The sequence below is a fragment of the Rissa tridactyla genome, chromosome 4 (assembly GCF_028500815.1).
Source record: "Rissa tridactyla isolate bRisTri1 chromosome 4, bRisTri1.patW.cur.20221130, whole genome shotgun sequence".
In the NCBI taxonomy this organism is placed as follows: domain Eukaryota; kingdom Metazoa; phylum Chordata; class Aves; order Charadriiformes; family Laridae; genus Rissa; species Rissa tridactyla.
The window spans coordinates 48,650,536-48,655,707 of record NC_071469.1 but is presented as its reverse complement, the minus strand read 5'-3'; positions in this window follow the sequence as shown (position 1 = coordinate 48,655,707).

Below are 5,172 nucleotides of genomic sequence, written 5' to 3'. Positions count from 1 at the left end.
CCTCAGGCAACTGGAATTTGGCCTGTCTTGAAGCATGCTGTCCCTTATTGTTAATTACCTTAGTGCCATCTGGATATTCTTATTATGAATATTAAATCTTCCCTTTAGAAGGGGGTAGATGATACCAGGCATTGGAATGGGTGGGAAGGTTCCCACCAAAGTGTCCTCCAAATCATACTTATCTGCAGAGAAGACCTAATAAGAAGTCAAAATAGGAGCCATAATAATTTTAAATAAAAGCTGGCTAATATATCTACAGGGTACTTGAAGTTCAAGCCTTCTACAGTTCCAAATAGGGTGCATTGCTTAATGTTGGCATTTCACAAATTCCCTCCCTTTGAGCTGGAGAAGCCACCTCTTTACTCTTTGGTGGGAGAACACAGATGTACTTTTTACAGCTTCGATTGACTAAAGAAAGCCACAAAGTCAGACTGTGGCACAAGGGATCGCAAGCCAAACACACTGGAACATTCTGTTCTCAAAACACCGCATCGATTTCCACGGTCATATTTTCTGCCCTGCAGCGGTGGCTGCGACGCATTCCCGCACATGGGCAGAAGCCAGCGCTTGAAAAAGAGTAACCTTGACTATTCCTCTCCACTCTGACCATGGATATCTCTGGCCTGCAGCAAAACTTCTCCTTTTGGTTGTGGGTTCTGTACCCGCAGCACTGCCAGCGGTCACCACTCCGGCTCTGCAGCTCCAAGCCTAATGGAGCCACTTCCCTGCATGGACCTAGGAAATAAACAGATACGCTACTATATCGAGGTATGTAGTGCATATGTAAACATATGCACAGATAGGTAGTCTTGAACAGCAGAGCACAAGCCAGCTGAGGATGAGTAAAGTAGTGCTGAAACTGCCAAATTTGGTGAATGGAAGCTCTTTGCACCAGCATCCAACCAACGCACCACTGACACGGGATGACCTTCCCCTCTGTCTTTGGAGAAGATGCCAGGGAAAAAGGCAGAAGCTGCTGGTATTTGAGACAGTCTTGTTTTTTCTCCACACTTTTGGGCCTCACTCCCACGCTGACGTCTCTGCAGACCTTAGCCCAGCATCTTTGGGCAGACCTTCTATCATCTGCTGGATTTTCAGCTGTTTGAGCTTCCTTAAGATGTGGGTGATTGTTTTTCAGATAAGACACATAGTGTAGGATGGGCATATTATTACTGTGTCATTTTACCTCTGATCATTTCATTAAAAAGCTTTTACAGCTTCATCACAAGCTTTTAGGTCATGGGTTAAAACAGGAGGGAAATATGCCCTGGCTTGTGGAAGATAATTTGTTTACAGGGTAAGGGGAAAGGCAGGTGCACAATGGGGAGGCAGCAGCCAGATGAAGGGGAACATCTGGAAGCGGTGCAACTCCAGCTTGTAGACTGCGTACAGAAATAACTTCGTTGGTCTTGTAAGAGCTTTTATATGTTTAGAGGTGCTTTGTTGCCATTTTGCTTTTAGAAGAAACAGTATTGCACTGTGTCTGGAGGCTGGGGACAGTAACATCGCTTTCAGTCCCAACAGCCTTCACTAATCAATTTCTGTCCTGGACAGTGAAAGGTTTTGCATATTTTGAGTTGCACCTGTGTTTCCCTGAGGGATGACATGAGGCTTAAGTACCGCACTGTGTGCAGACTTCCGCCCCGTTTCATGTGACATTGGCCACGTTGCTTAATATACCCAAATGTAGACAAACAGGACAGCTTTGTGACCTGCCTTTGAGACGAGTTGTGACTCTTGAGACGGCAGAGGGAAAGGCACAGGAGGAAGGAAAGAAATGGAAGATGAGAGAGGTAGTGGCACATTGTTTGTATGTCTTCTGCTGTGGAATTCAGACTCCGGTATTGATCAAAACCTACCACCTAATCTTTTAATGCTTTTTTTTTTTTTCTTTTTCTTTATAATTTAAAACCTAACCAGCCCCTTAACCCCGTCTTTTAAAATTTTGGATGTGGATGAATCACTTGCCTCTTTATTTGGGCCGTACCATAAATGTTCTGTTTCGTAGTAGGCAATTGGCCATAAAAGATGAACTGTTACAAGAGAGAGAGCCGTGGGCTGTGTTTCAGGCAGCCCTCAAGCTACTTAGAGCTGTTTAACACACCGTAGCATGAACTGTGAATCGACATGTTTGTTCTGCCACTTAACCACCAGCTCCCCCCAAACTGCATTCGGCCCCTCCTAACCCAATGGTTTAGAAAACCAGACAACAGTCAATGCTCCTATGTTCAGCAGAAATAAACACAGGGGATTATTTTCTCTTCTTATAAGATACTTATCACCTTCTTCCTGCACTCTGGTAGCCCCCATCTACAGAATCTAAAAGTGGTAACATTTTCTCCCAAATATCATAGGAAGACACACAGTCTCTGTGTTACTGATCTTCTCCCCTTTCTTCTAAGGGTCCTGGACCTTCTGAAAATGAAATAAACGCCTGTGAATGATAGCAGTTCATGCCAGAGGGAACAGTTTGTTCAATGGCAGTGCTCACTGCGTATCTAAGTAGGTTTTGTGTTTTGTCTTTTTATTACAGTGAATTCGAGGTTTCATGAAGAAATTTCACAGGCAGATTCCTTCCCCCTAACCCACCATTACAGCTACTGTGGTATTGCTTGTCTTCCTTCGTTCCTTCCTACCTTCCTTTCTTCCTCCCATCCTCCCTTCCTTCCTCCTTCCTTCCATCCCTCCCCATGCATCCGCAGGGAGAGCAGGATTGCAGCCCCACAGCCAGCCCCACCAGTCCTTCCTCCTCCACCTCCTGCCTTCCTGGGGCAGAACCTTTGTTCTCCCTCCACAGCGGAGAAGAGGAGTAGAAATGAAGCTTACGGCATAGTTTAACGATGTTGAATTTTTCTGTTAACTAATACAACATGTTCGAAGCTTTGACTTCGTATAAGCAGATTCATCCAGAGGAAAAGAGATGTTAGGAAAAAAACAATTGTGAAAGATAAAGGAGTCACTTGAAAGTGATCTGGCTATGCTGTGCCGTGGCTGTCTCCAAGCAAAGGAGAGTCTTTCTGGGTCTGGAGAAAGTTAGCAAATTGTAGCACTGCGTTGTGGGAGGCGGATGCAGAACCACATATGTTAATATCTGCTCTTGACAGAGTGTTGACCTGAATGGAAAAATTCACATGTGGATCAGAATCATCACTAAGACACGGTGCTTTAAGAGACCCTAGTTTGATTTAAGAGTGCCTCTGATGAAAGAACTCACATTTAAACTTTAGCTGCAAACCCAGAAGCTCTGTTAAATATGTCTGGGGTTATGTCTTAGTAACCATCCACAAATTCAGCAGAAGTTCATCAAAAGGCTCCCGGAGGTTCGTGAGCCTTTTTGTTGAAGCTGGCTGAGTGAAACTTGGAGAATTGGAAAAATTTACACAACTTAATCTTTGAACATTGTGGTTCAGCCAAATCCCTTCACCAAGTGAAATGGTGAAACCTGGAAAGTTGCACAGCTTGGTTACATACGCAGTAAAGATGCCATCTCTGCCCCGGGGAGCTTATGGTCTAGGCTGACATTCGGGGCCCCTCAGCTGTCTGCATTTCAGAGTACTTACTCATGGATAAATATGAATGACAACATTAATTTACCACCCAGGGGTTGGGAAGACAGATCTGATAGTGCTTGTGGGGGGTGGCCCTCTATATTACAGAAAGCATAATGTCAAATAAGGGAAACAACCTAATCACATCAACACCTACCACAGAGTCTCTGTTTACCGGAACTTTAGAGAGGTGGGGGGCTCATTAGGGACAATTAATACTAGTGGGGCTATGGAGCAGTATTGATCAGCCTGTCAGATTTTGCTGGTGTCTGTGGAAATGCTAAAGGGAATTAAAGAAGCTGCAAAGGAAGAAAGCACAACGATAAGAGGGAATTTTGTGCATCCCCATGTTGGTGGGACAAACGCTTCAAGAGGGTGTCATGGGGACATGACGTTGTCAGACCCCATAAATGGCTGTTTCTTGGTGCAGCAAGACCCACGTGTTTAGTTGTGGGCAGTTCTCACGCCGGCCCCAGCTCTTATGCTGCATAAAGTGGAGACACTTGCTCAAGTGGGAGTATCAGGAGAAGAGGAGCCAGAAGTGAGGAGGGTGATGCAGAGGCGTTGACATTCACCCCGCAGCCTGAGATGAACTCAAATGGGGGGTGCTGATCTGAGGGTTACCCCATCACTTATCTAAGTCCCTGAACGTGGCAAACATGACACCATCCGTTAGGAAAAGTTCCAGGCAGATTTCATAGTTTCATAAAAATCAATGGAAATTAATATGCTTAAGAATAAGAACAATATAATGACCCACATGGCTTTTGTAGAGGGAAAGCAAATCCTGCAAATCTAAGCAAGTTCTTTAGTCAGTAAGCACATGAAGGAAGGTAATCTAGCAGACCTAAACCACTTGAATTGCCAAAAGAGCATTTACAAAGGCTAACTAACGAAAATAAACTCTCTTGGGGCAATAGGGAAGCTCCTCTCATAGATTAATAGCAAGTTAAAGGAAACAGGGAAAAAGAATAGGCTCAAATAGTCATCTTTGACAATAGAGGGAGGTTACCCGCAGTGTCCTTCGAGAATCCTTCTGGGACCATGGTTCAGGGTGTTCAGAAATGATCCTCCAGAAAGAGGCATGAACAGGGAGGTGATAAAATACAGATGATACAGGCCTGATCTGGGGAGTCAAACCAGAAACTAAATGGAAAGGGTTGCAACATGATTACAAATGACTAGCTATAAAACAGGAAATTAAATGTTGCAAAAGTAATATATATGGAAAAAGCCAGTCCTGACCAGACAGACCCAATGGCAGGCTTTAACTGGCCACGCCAGACAGTCAGATATGATAGCTACCTGAAAACAACAGTGGCAATCAGGAAAAAAATATCAACTATTGTATGGATTGCCCTATAGGGGATCTGCATGCAGCCTACTGCTTTGAGGGAAAGTCAGACAACTCGTCTGGAGAGAGGGGATGGAGTGGGAGGAGATGCTGTGCAAAACGGGCAAATGTTGCCTTTTCAGAGGCCAACAGTCTTATTTAGACTTATTTAGATTTTGGGCTCCCAAATACTGCTGGATCTGATTCCCCTGAGGACATGCAGCAGGGCTGTAGATACAGTTATTACTGACCACCTACCTCCCCTTACGGAATAAACATTGCTGTCCTTGC